At 46.9% G+C, this 13,758-nt stretch overlaps 1 long non-coding RNA gene across 1 annotated transcript in view; it reads left to right on the top strand.

Moving 5' to 3' along the window:
- LOC118771008 overlaps positions 1-13,758 on the top strand; it is a 30,198-nt gene that overhangs the window by 14,870 nt on the left and 1,570 nt on the right. The gene's annotated exons all lie outside the window — the stretch shown is intronic.

A 13,758-nucleotide genomic window follows, 5' to 3' on the forward strand; every position in this document is an offset into this window, starting at 1 on the left:
ACTAAACGCACGGGGCTTCCATTTGTTTGGCATTAAACGGTTTCTGTAGTTAGAACTGCGATGATTGTGTCGATGTTCAGTTCAGGTTTATTGGACATAGGCCCCTGCACAGCCAAAATTTACCCCATGTCACAGTCTGATCTTTGAGAGTGGAATATATTTCTGTTTGAAGAAAATGAAAAAAAAAAAGACCGCAGTTATAGCTGCTTGTCGAAGAACAGCCTGATCCATTTATCAATCAAAATCGCAACTGTCCACCTGTTCGGAAAGGCCAATCCGCCAGGTCCACAGTGACCCCGTGTTCCTGAAGACAGGAGGCACCCTCACGGTTTGAGCGGAAGCAGTGAGGTGCGAAAGTCTTCATTTTCCCAGCCTGGTTCTCTCTCTCGCGCGCACGGCGCTCGGTAGGCTGCACAGCCTGGTAAAAGGACCGAATTGGCACACGCTCGCGTCTGACAGGCGGCGCGAGAGCAACCGTCCGTGGAATTTCTTGTTCTGGGTCAGGCGGCCGTGGAGCGTAGCGCCAATCCATATATTCATTTTTTTTCCCCCTTTTTTCCCCTAGCGCGTTGTTACTTTAGGCCACGTCATTGGTATTCAAAGCGGTTTCCCCCACATGTAAGCCGGTTGAACTCTCAGCAGAGCCCTGGACAAAACAACATTAAATTAACCACCAGGTTCCTTCCTGCTTCAAGGTGGGATAAAAATTTCTGCAGCGTTGTATTTTTTCATATTCACTTATTTATTTATTTTCTTTTAGACAGGTTGGGTCAGGAAAAGGTAAGGAATGTCTTAATCGAGAGGAAATAAGACAAAGATGGTCAGTGAGGGGTAACTACCGATAACTTTACGTTAAGGAAAGGATCCCTTTTAAAGACACCTTAATGACCAAAGGGACGTAATAATTCATTAATATCTTGTTTTATTCCGTCACGCCTGTCATTATTTTCTTTTGTGTGATAATCATAACTGCCTAGCTGTGATTGATTTGGTGTTTAATGAATAGTATTCTCTGGTGGCAATATCACATGCGGCTGTGCACCGTGAGACAAATTTGCTTATGAGATTATTAAAAGCCCCATAAAAAAGCATCTCTCGTTCAATTCCATCGAACTGTTTGAAATAAAAACTATCAAAACACGCATGCCAGATGAGAAGAGATGGACCACAATTATTAAGAAATAAAAGTGATCTTTTTTTTAAGTGATGCTCCGATTCATGAGACATTCAAAGAGAGAAGGATTGAAAATAGACATCTTATTCTCACTGATGTAGTCGTGGGAGGCCTCCTCCCAAAATGGTATCCTTCAGATGTCCCAATCAACCACCTAATTCGACAGGCAGGAGCATCTTTGCCGCTAAATCAGTAGTCACTTTGATTCCCTTGTGCTGTGAATGCCTGGATGTGAGTCTTTGAAATGGTACAAATGCACACTCCTCTGTCTCTCCCGCGTCTTTACCCCAGGTATACAACAGAAAAAAATAAAGTTTAAAAAGTAAAAAAAAAAAAAACACTACCAAGGGAACACTAATGCAAATAGTAAAAATTATTTATAATAAGCTGCAAAAACATCCACTGTAAACATTTCTTCTGCACTCCTTACAGGAAGGTAAACAACATGAAAGAGATGCAAGTGTGATCAGTGCTATGCTCTGCAGGTAGATTCCAGTCAGACAACATGTCAGCCAGAAGATCCCGAGAGGATTGTGTGTGCGAGTGTGTGTATGCGTGCGTTCACACTTCTGTGCCTGTGTGCGTGCATGTGCACATGTGTATTTCTGCGTGCGTGCGAGCATGTGTGTGTCTGTGTGTGTGTGTGTGTGTGTGTATGGGCATGCGTGTTCATCTGCACCTTTCTCTCTCCCAGGGTCTGATTTGTGTATGCAAACACGTTATCTGGAGACAGATGAGACAAATACTCCCAGAAGCCTTTGAGAGCTCAGTGCTTTCGTTGCCTCTTTTATTGGGAGATGTGGAATGTGGGTTATTTTGTCAAACGTAGGTCTAAGTTTGTTCACTGTTTGTAAAGTAAAGCCAGACAATAGCAGAACGTGCGTCTTACATGTAGGAGGTGTTTTATGGCATATGTGTGCTGTTTTATTTATTTATTTATTTATTTTTGAGGGGGAGGGGTATATTTTCTCTCAGGTTTTTACTCAAGCTATTACTACGATAAAGCAGGCTGCTATCATTGGGAGTGAAATACGTTGCACGTCACATGCTATGTCCGCAAGCAGAACTGGCCGGTAAGGCATTTGTAGTGAGTAATACTTCATTTTTACACGACTCACCAATTCATTCTGTCATCATGAGGTATGACTTCCACATGAATACGAAAAGATCTTGTTGTACCCAATAAAGTCAGATATGTTTCTTTTTTTTTTTTTCTTTGTAGTTTTGGGAAATATGAATTCATGTATGAATTCATACTTAATTCATGCGGACAGCACCGAGTGTTTCAAGGACATTAATTTGAACTTGTGAGAATGGATTTCAACAGTGCTAGAATTCTGAATGAACTTTAGCGCAAATTCACATGCTGAACACTTTACACAAGCATGAGTTAATCACAAGGAATCCATTCTTAATTCAAGAGGAGTTTCTGGATGTTATTATTTTATAATGTGAGCGGGCTTTCCCTCACTGTGGTTTTTGTTAAGGTCACGTTCTTCTCTGAGGTGAAATGTCAGTCCTGGCCAGACCGGGTGTAAAGTGTGTCATTTGTAGCACTGGGTGACAGAAATGGAAACATCTACTGTAGCACAGGTAGATGACTAACCGGAACATCTACTGTACATCTCATATAATCTGTGTTTTCAGTACAGTATTTGAAAGCCATTTCATGCAACTATATGGGAATAAAAAATGGCATTCATTTACAAATATAATTTTAAAGAATATTTGTAGAAACAAACCCAAATCAGTCCCTTGTTTGTGTATGTGTGTGTGTGTGTGTGTGTGTGTGTGTGTGTGTGTGTGTTTTTTATATGTGTGCACCAATGCATGAAATTATGACTTCATTTAAATCAGTGAAGGGAACACCATATACCCATTAATTTGGTTATGATACTGGCCCTGTGAGGGTGTAATCCCAGGACATTAATGATCTTTGCAGGGCTGCAGCATCAGAATCATGAGGAAAGAGGCAGTCAGTGTTTCCACACGTGAGGTGGTCAGTTTAATCGTACAGCAGGCTGTTTAGATTGGCTCATGCGGGCGCCTAATTGTGACGGTGGTGATTTTTTGAGGCGAGGTTCCCCACGGGCCGTCGCCGCGGAAGAGACTCCCCCCCCCGCCTGCTCGGGCGCCGGAGCTGGCGGCTCGTTTCGCAGCCAGACCCCGCCCCCGTGCGGGGGTGAAAGGCCCCCCCTGAGAAAAGGATCGATGGCGGCGTTTAATCACAGGCCCCATTTGCTGCCGGGTAGCGTCCGTGTTTCACGTCACCTCCTAATTGAGCAGGTGGTTTTTTCTTGGGGGGGGGGGGGGGGGGGGGGGGGTGGGGGGGGTTGCTAATTTGGCTGTTTCCTGCCCCGTCGCTCTCGGCCCTAATGAGGCCTTTAATAACTCTGCCGAAGTTGATTTGCCTCCGCCGAGCAGTGGGATCGCTGCGTTATGCGTTTCAGGCAGGACCCACTCGTCTGCTGAGACAGGGTAATGGCTCTCATTTGCAGTCACAAAAAAATAATGCCTGTGAAAGGAAGGGATTTTATTAATCATACTTTATCTTGAATGATGTTTGTGTGTTAATGCGACTAAGTGGCAATCCCCAAAATTCCATCTCCATTTTTTTTTTTTTTTATCAAGCATTAAAAATAATGTATTAAACCATTGTTGATTGTTAATCAATTTATCGCAGTGTTAAACAATTTAGTTAATGAAACGTTGTGCATTCAGGTTTGAATTGGAGCCAGTTACGGAGCTAGAGGGTGAGTGATTGAGTCAGTGCAATTGAGTAAGGGTGGGAGAGAGGAGGGGGGGAGTGAGTCAGTGTGGGGTTGAATGAATGTGGGAGGGAGGAGGGAGGGAGTGAGTCTGTGTGGGAGTGTGTGACTCAGTGCTGGAGTGAATGAGTATGGGGAAAAAGGATGGAATGAGTGAATGTGTTGAGTGTATGAGGGATTTGGTGAATGACAAAGCCTGGTTTCTTGGCTCATTTCACCATTCTCATTCTTTGCACATGCTGGGAGATCAGTTCACTTGTTGTGCAGATGACCATTTTCAAGACACTTGTTACAGCACAATGGTGTAGTAAGGCTATTTTTAAATGTTGGTCTGGCGGGTAACATTACAGTGCATGTCTTGAAAGGAAATTTCAATATGGAAAAACTGCTCCTGGCAGAAGCAGGACTGAGTCCATATGTCAGAACTGTGAGAGCTGCAGAGCAAAGGTCATGCTTGGTCATGGTGTCACTTGCCTCAAAAGACGTTCAGAAGCAGTTAGTAACTCCCAGTGCTTGGCTACTTCTTTACACTGCCCAACGCAAGAATAATTTAACACCATGATTTTTTTTCTTTTGTAACATCGGTGAAGTTTCCTTGCCCTAACGTGAAACCAAGACCATTAAAGCGCACAGCAACATGCACAGTCAGAAAGAACATGGCAGCCTCCATGGCTTGGAGCAGGAGAGGGCTCGGCTGTGGAGGCCTGTGCTCCAGGCCAGGCCTACACAGGCAGGGTCGGCGGGTGAGCGTGGGGCTGCTCCAGCCTCCTCTCTCCCAGCAGGTATCTCTCTCTCCCACTGCGTCTGAAGAAAGGCCTATGGCAGGGTAGGAGTGTAAAAACTTTATATGTCTGAGGCACGGTTGGAAGCGACTGCAGGTTTTCTTTTTTCCTTTTTTTTTTCTTCTCAAAAACAACGTCTCCATTGGAAACAGAAGGGAAATGTTCTTTGACTGGAACCTGTTTGATCAGAAAGCTGTGACATCTGTCAGTGTGTGGGCAGAGAACCGACTCACCATTTAGATCCTCATTATTTTTCCCTGCATTGTTTATGTGGTCCCTTTTAGAAAAGAAAGCAGCATACTTTTTTTTGGTTAATTGTAAGGAAATCTACCAAAAACTTTTCTTCAGTTGCAGTGTTCACGCTGATTGTATGGCCTAAGGTCAAGCTTCCCACTGCATTGTTAACCAAACCATCATGCTTCTCCTGTTTTTTTTTTTCCAGAGTTTTTTTTTTTTCCTCCGTATATCATATTGTGTTCTGGCATGAGGGAATTGGTATCCTTATTAAATATGTCACGATCCATCTAGTGTTTTCTCTACAGCAGATTTCTGACGAAACATGAAAGTGTTTGCACTTAAAAGAGAGGCATGTGTGTGAGAGACAGAGAGAGGGAGAAACAGAGGGAAAGGGGGGAAAAGAGAGAGGGATAGAGAGGAGAAAGAAAGGGTTTTGAGGACATGAGTGACAGGAGTTAATATGGAAGCAAGTAACTCGGTTGTCCCCGAGTTGCTGCGCTGAAGGACATCTGACTTTACTAACTACGAGCAGGCTTTGGTGTCAAGTGCTTTCACTGAAGGATACAAAAGCGTGTCTGGTGGAAACCACTTTGCAGGAATGTCATCGGGGCTCATCGCTTAGCAACAGCTTTCACGGCACAGAAGCCATTGTGGCAGCCGTACGCCGACAGAGGAAAACCATTTATCTGCCATTTGTAAACATGTGAAATCCTTTTGCTGGGATTGACTGAGTCTAAGATAGTTACCGCATACAAAGGACAAAACAAAGGAAGGACTCATTTGTCTGGAGTAATAGACCATAGCACTGCAATACACACACAACCCTGGCATTGTGAATGGATAAATAGAGAAAATGTGGCCTACTGAACTCTGATATCACATCTAAATGTACCCTGAGCATGCTTTCTGCCTGTGTTTTCTCAGTCATATCCTCAGTAAGTTTGGGAGCGCCATGGTTCTTAGCGGAGTGAGAACTGTTTTAGATTTCAGGCTTTTCTCTGGGGGGATGGAGAGAGAGCGAGAGAGAAACAAAGGGAAAGAACGAATGAATGGTGTCGACAAATTCCGTCACTTCAGTCCCGGACATTGCTTGTCTTTTTTTTTTTGTAATTTTTCCCCCCTGCGTTCCTGGATTTGCCAGCTCCAGGAAGCCTGTAGGGAAATATCCCCCTACCCCACCCCGCCCGTCCTTCCCCCACCCCGCCCCCCAACCCCCAGCACACGGCGTCCACGGCTCCCAAGGGGGGGGGGGGGGGGGGGGCCAATTCAAACGAGATGGTCAGTTTCCAAGGAGACCGAGCCAGCTGCAGCAGCCCACAGGACGGGTCAGAGCATACCAGCAGCCGAGCGAATGTGGACAGCATGGAATGCCAGCTGCTTCTCTTCCATGAGCCAACGTGGACAGCAGTCCCCCTGGCCCCCGTCCAAATCAGGAAGGAATTACACCCCCGACGGACCCGCCAGCAGTCTGGACCTCTCCCGAAGTGCTCATTTAAAAAATGACTTTGGGCTGAGTCAATATTGGCGTGGCTTCAAACCCCATAACCTCCCCAACCCAAAAGCAGCCCTCTTTTTTTTCCCCTTCCTCTGGACTCTTGAAGGTCTGACTGCGTGCTTTCATAACTTCACGGGGAGAATTCGGGCTGGAGGGGCAGACCTCGCACCCGGCTCCTTCCTTCAGGCTCCGGTGTGATCGTTTAGGCAGGGAACTGGCTGAAACAGGATGGTAGATGGCACTGATTCATCAGCCCACCCGAGTGTTCAGCAGAGACTTTGCCATGCCTGTAACATAATACTCGTACTAATGAAATGAGCTGGAAAAATATATACACACATTATTATGCACAAGGTATCAGTATAAGCACACAGCTTCAACATATTCGTTTTTTTGGAATGCAGTAGTAATATTCCGTATATGCTGAATTTTGAGATCTTTTTTCCATGCCTCTGAGGATGCCCAGATAATGTGCATATATACCAGCTCTTATGGTACCTACCACAGCAAAGATGAAAGGGATAAACCACTCAATTTTCACAGGGGAAAAATCCCATTAAAGGAAACTTCGAGTTCTGTGAGAAAAATACAACCTCTGGAAAGAGATGGGGCGGCCATCCCAGGCATGTACACAATAAATCCGCTTTTCCAGAAAATGTCGAGTTAATTTCAGGCATCTGTTAGACGTACATGTGCTTGCTCAGTGCTTACAGTAGTTCGTGAGTTAAACTGCTGAAAATTTATTTCACATAACCACTCAAGGTGTCCCTAAAAAGGCAGGTGAATAAAAAAAAATGGAGTGAATCCGATCACCAACAGCGCCGAGATCACCCGAGCAAACAGAGGAAAGGGGAGAGTAATCGGGATCAAAGGCGATCTTGACCTTCCTATCGCTTTGTACTGTCGACAGACACTCCACCGCTATAATTAAACGGTTCAAGAGCGGGATAAAGCGCTCACGCTTTATTTGTAATCAAACAGCCATCGCACTTCTCGCGCGCCTCGCGCCGCGTACGCCTTAATTAAAATCTTGACTGATGACTCTGAATAAATCCGGGGGCTCGGCGGTCTCGGCGGTCTGGCCGTCATCGTGCACGGAATGCAAAGTAGCCCCCCCCCCCCAATCTGATCATAACGAGCGGTTTTCGACCCCTTCGGGAGAGAGGGACCAGATCAGTGGGCTTAGCGGATGGATGCGGGGCAAAATCGGCAGACAGACAAGCGCGCTGTGTAATGTCTGTCTGTCCAGGGGTGCTATCTGTGATTGGCTCAACCCGTGTCTGCCTGCGCCGACCTCACAGAAAAAGTCTCTGATAATCATCACTGGTTCATCCCACTGTTATTTAACACATGCATCAGTTCCAGTTTCTTTTTTTGTCTTTAAAATTAAGTATATGAAAGTAAATGAAATGACTGCTCAAGTTAAAGCTGGAGCATAGGTAGGTTACAGCTGCTTGAGTGTTAAGCATTTAAATTCAATAATGGCGTCACCAATCCTAGTTATTTTTACTTATTTCATCAGCCTTTTGTGCATTTCATTACTGTAATTTTTCATACTGTATGTTCTGAAATGCGTTAGATATCAGGATCAAAGGTGCCTCGGACAGAACAGCATGGTATCCTGTATAGAAAACTTTTTTTCCTCTTTAAGGAAACGTTATGTACGTAAAGTATTGTGTACTAAAATGGCACACTGCCAGGTGATGTCTGTTTGCACCTCATTTGAGAAGGTTCCCGTAGGCCTTCCAGTTGAACTTCCCATTGAAGGTCATTGTACTGAATTTTAGACAGTTGATAAAGCACTCAAAATTGTGTCTCTGTACTTCATGTGTTTATTTATTTAGTTGGTTAAATTTGCCTAGACCCAGATTTTTGACAGAAGTCATTTCATTTTCACTTCCTCACATTTCCTGTAATCATCAATTTATTTTCTACCTTCAGCTCAAAGCTCATGAGGAGAAAATGATGATCTTCATGATCTCCAAAATGGGTGGAGCATCATGTGCCTTCAGTGGGTCTCTGATTTGAGCCAATCGAAACATTTTATTATGACAAGCAAAGTCTTTTGATTGGTGGCCCACCCCTCTGTGAGGTCAATGACACTTCACTCTTCCATCATGGCTGCCATGCACTAGCATGGCTTTTCCAGCCTGTCTATTGATCGTAAGTACTTAACGAATTTTACAATTGTAACAAACCATAATGTAAGACCATAAGCCTTTGTTATGCGTCTATTAACCCATTGAGGGTGGCGGTCATATTTTAAAACCTGACTCATGCGCGCGAAGCTGTAAATTCTCTTCAGGCAGATGTTTGCAGTCAAACGTTATTCAGCATGGAGCCCTGGAATGTAAATGAGCTCACTGAATGAGGAACAAGTGAGGATGGGACGGGGTGTGTTGGAGGTGAAGCGGCAAGGCGTGGATGGTCGCTGAGGCCTGGGAGGTTGGCTGCTCGGGTCGAGGCTCAGCCTTGAAAACAGGATGGGAAGGATGTGGGAAGAATGTTGGGACCAATGCGGAAGCCCTGCTGGATCCGATGGGAGATGCCCTGCCTTGGAGTCTGAGTACATGAGGGAAATACACAACAGGAGTGGGGAGGGGTGGGAACTCTGTGCTGGAGCACCCATGGGTTCACGGTCGGTCTAGGGCGGGATCTTCAGTGCGTTAGCTGAAGAGGGGCTAAGTTTAAGAGCTCAGGTGCTCAAAATTAAGAACTGAGAGGACGGTTTTTTTACTTGCGGCTCCAGCTGCTTGTGTGTAAAAACCTAATGCTGGATGTCAGCCCAGCTGCTTTGTGAGCCTGAGATGTTCTGGGGTTACGAATATGTCAAGACTTTGGGTGCCAGGCCAGGGCGTGCGGAGAAGAGCTCCCAGAGAGCCTCAGGGCGGCAAGGCTGTGGGTGCCGAAGGAAGGAGACTGACATCCGGAATTTCCTGTGGTGAGGTTCCAAGGCCGTGATGTCATCGGTGAGAGACAGGAAACCGGCTGCAGGGTGACCTTTCTGCAAGATAAGAGCTTCCAGTCCCAGTGCCGTGTGCGAGAGCTGAACTTTCAAAAGGAGCGAGGCAAAGCCGAACCAAGTCATTCTGGAATCTTTCATTTCCCCGTAAATACATCCCCTGAAGGATTTTTACTTCTCGAAGCACCCACCAAAGATTTATAAATCCTTGGTGTGTCTTTTCGTTTTGTTAGAAGTGAAGTTGTAGGAAATAGTGTTTAAACCTGTTGATATCCATTAAAAATACATATACGCAAACGCAGTTGGGAAATGGACTCCGATGTCTGCTTGAAACATGTATTTTTTTTCCGTTCAGTTGTTACTCTGTGCCTTTGGTCTATGTCTGTTGTAGATTGGCGATAAGGCAGACAGCTCTGTTCGAGGTGTGCATATGCTTGCGTATACTCCAGGCTTTGCACTTTCTAAAGATTCCTCTCACAGGAGGATCTGCTGCAAGTTTGATTGGATTACAGCTTTATTACTGTTCGTTTTCCAATATGCCAGGCCTTCAGTTTTCACTATACTACGTAAGCACAGCCCAGCACAGCCCCTCTTTATCTTAATCACCCATGCCTTCATTTGTAGGGGTGAGAAGCCTCAGATGGCACATTAAGACTACAAAACAAGACATCTGCAGTGACCCCAGTGTGACCTCGCCATAACACTGAGCATGAGAGATGATTTCTTTACAACCGAATGTCGAAGTTGAAGAAAAGATCAATTAACAATTGAGCTCTCTTGCCCCTCTGGCCTCCTCTTCCTGGTACCTGCATCCACCTGCGTGGCTGCTGCACGGTTTCCATGGTCACGCTGCAGGGTGATGTAATTGGGTGGAAGAGGAGGAAAGAATGTCATGGGTGGAGACTGTCGAATCTCAATGCCATAGGTCGGTTTTTTGTGTTTGATTTGTCACTGAGAATTTAGTGTTCAACTTTAATGGATTAGTGACACATTCAGAGTATTTGTACCAGCTGGCAAATACCTGAGAGAGAAGTGATTTTGATCAAAAAATGGTTTGCATGAATTCTGCTGTTATCTGTGGCGTGTGAAAGTAGGGTTGGTAAGGCAGGGCTAACAGCCTGAAAATGGTGGGAATCGATATTAAGTATTCCCAGGACGGGCTGTGGTTCATAAAACTTTATTAATATTAGTAGCTGGGGTTTTTTTGGAGCTTCATTAAAGAGGAAGCCAAAAAAACAGATAAATGACTGGAAGATGGAACAAAAGATGGGCAGTAAACGGTCCCCTGCTTGCTGTTGAAGGGCTCGTTCGTGCTGGCTGAGCGCCAGCTGTTCCCAGTGCAGGAGGGGTGGAGTGACAGTACAAGAGCTAAGATGGACCGGGCTGTCCAGGGACCTCTCTGAGCACTGAATCCAGGTCAGTCTGGATTCCCGGGAGCGTTTCGGGAGATGTTAAAAGCCTCTCCTTGGCAGGGGTGAGCAGCCTGGAGACAGGCAGAGTGCAGGGAACGCCCCGGGCCCAACCGCGGACAAAAACTGGGAGAGAGGGGGGGGGGCGACCTACGGGGCTCATCCTCTGTCCCAGCTGGGGCCCAAAACCACCCCGACCCGCTCCGGCCCCCTGTGCCACCCAGCCTACAGGCTTTCTTTCAATTTCTGTCTTTATCATTACCGTTCATTTTAGGGTTTATGGTTTTTTTCTTAGAGACAGTTTCCTTAATGGCCTTAGTAACCACTGAAGCTATTTGAGAGGTCACTGCTAATGATGTTGATTAATAACAACAATAAAACTACAAGCAGGTGCGGCAATAAGAACAGAGCAGGAGATAAACCATTACATAAAACTGAACTTTTCTCATCAGATTCTTATTTTTTTAAATCCTATATCTGCAAAGGGTGTAACAGCGCATCTGAGGCATATGTTAGTGTATTTAAGGTATGTGTTAGGTCTTAATATCTATACTGGCTGGATGGCTCGGGTAATGAGATTGTGGGGGAGGGAGAGGAAGGAGGCGGTCTCTCCGTTCGATCGGTCGGAGTGAGACGGAGCGCCGCGCACGTACCCGGTGCCTCTCGCCGGATCCCGGGAGCAAGAGTTATTTTCCAGCCCGCGCGGGGCCTGCCACAAAAGACTTTGGATACTGTCCTTGAAAAGTGCCTTCAGTGAGTAACTCCTCTAATGTTTAGGGAGAAGGTAGACTGCAATATGTGTCAGCCAGGCTCCCGGCGGGTTGTATTTTCTGCTCTAATAGCTGTTACGAGCCCACATTATATCCAAGGAGCCGCTCTCCTCTGGGGCGGCCCCCGCGCGCCGCGTGTCAATATTCCGCCATTTGAAGTCGCGTTCCGCGCGTGCTTCTGGGACCGGCTCAGTAGTCAGGCAGACTGGTAATGGCCTGCATTCATTAATAAGGCTGCAGCTTCAGTCCCTGACGCCTGAAACAGGGACGCCTGGGGCGCTCTTGGGGGACTGCGACCCATCTCCCCCCCCTCCCCCAATCGCCCCCCCAATGCTCAGACACACTTAAAGAAGCTTTATTTTCAAGCAGGCAGGAGAGGAGAGGAGAGAGGAGACGGAGAAGTTGCAGGCACGTCTGGACGTAGGCGGTCCGCCCAACGCGTCCAGATAACCTTAGCGGGGTCGGAGTTCCGCCCCCGTCAAAAGACTCATTATCCCGTCTGTCAGAAACCTATTGCCCCGGCTTAAGGGAAACCTGTCGAGGTGTTTGAATGCCAGAACGTGTAGGGCCCTGCCAGCGCTGTGTGTTTTTTAAGCCGTGGTGTTTGCACGGTGACGGGACAGAAGGTGACTGCCCTGACCCTCACATTGAGCGCTCAAAAGCCCGGTGAAAACGGCTGAACGTGGGTCATACAATCAAACCACAGCGTGCTTCGTCTTTAACTTTGAACAGCAAGTTACAAATTTAAGTGCTCAAAACCTTTTTTCATTCAGAACTTTTTTTTTCTTCAGAATCCTTAGAACTGATGTTTTGTTGGAACCAAAAAAAACAGGAATCACTTGTTAAAATTTATTGCCCCCACATTAAGGACGAAGCGCTGTGTGGTAGCATTGAAGGAGGCCTGACGGTTTGGATGCTGGTCTGGCGAAGCAGGGAGGGTGGGGGTGGAAGGGGAGCGGGGCTGGGTGGAGTGGGGTGGTGTTTTGCTTGGCTCTGCAGAGCGCGCCCAGAGTTGCGATCATGGTAGGGGGGCTGGGGAGGGGGAAGAGCTCATGACAGGTTCTTGGAGCCTGCGCCGTTCGCAAACTCCAAGGCTGAGTGCGGCAAGTGGGCCATGTAGTTTGCATTAAAGGGATTAGCAGCCACTTCAAAAGATGACCTGGATTCTGCCCACCAGGGACACCCGCCTCACTCCACCGGGCACACACCTCCGTCACAGGGTGTCAGTCTGGCTCCCTCTGCATGGGTGCTTTCATCGGGGCGCGCGCGCGCGCGTGTGTGTGTGTGTGTGTGTGTGTGTGTGTGTGTGTGTGCACGTGTGTGTGTGTGTGTGTGTGTGTGTGTGTGTGTGTGTGTGTGTGTGTGTGCGCGCATGTGCACATGTGTGTGTGTGTGTGTGTGTGTGTGTGTGCACGTGTGTGTGTGTGTGTGTGTGTGTGTGTGTGCACGTGTGTGTGTGTGTGTGTGTGCGTGTGCATGCATGCATGTGTGTGTGTGTGTGTGTGTGTGCGCACATGTGCACATGTGTGTGTGTGTGTGCGCATGTGCATGTGCAAATGCACATAAGTGAGTGTGTGTGTGTGTGTGTGTGTGTGTGTGTGTGTGTGTGTGTGTGTGTGTGTGTGTGCACGTGTGTGTGTGTGTGCACGTGTGTGTGTGTGTGTGTGTGTGTGTGTGCACGTGTGTGTGTGTGTGTGTGTGTGTGTGTGTGTGTGTGTGTGTGTGTGCGTGCACGTGTGTGTGTGTGTGCGTGTGCATGCATGTGTGTGTGCGCGTGTGCATGTGCAAATGCACATAAGTGAGTGTGTGTGTGTGTGTGTGTGCGTGTGCGCGCGCGTGAGCATGCACGTGTGTGTCTGTGTATGCACGTGTGTGTGTGTGTGCATGCATATGTGTGTGGGTGTATGTGAGTGCGTGCATGTGCACATGTGCACCAGTGAGCATGCATGCTTGTGTGTCTGTGTGTGTGCATTTGTGTGTGTGTTTGAGATAATGTGTGCTCGTGTGTGCACATGTGTGCTTTTGTGTGGGCATACTTGAGCAACTGTATCTCTGTGTATGGGTGCATGTGTACTTGCGCGTTTGCACTTGCTTGTGTGTGTGTGTGTGTGTGTGTGTGTGTGTGTGTGTGTGTGTGTGTGTGTGTGAGTGAGTGAGTGTG

The sequence above is a fragment of the Megalops cyprinoides genome, chromosome 24 (assembly GCF_013368585.1).
Source record: "Megalops cyprinoides isolate fMegCyp1 chromosome 24, fMegCyp1.pri, whole genome shotgun sequence".
In the NCBI taxonomy this organism is placed as follows: Eukaryota; Metazoa; Chordata; class Actinopteri; order Elopiformes; family Megalopidae; genus Megalops; species Megalops cyprinoides.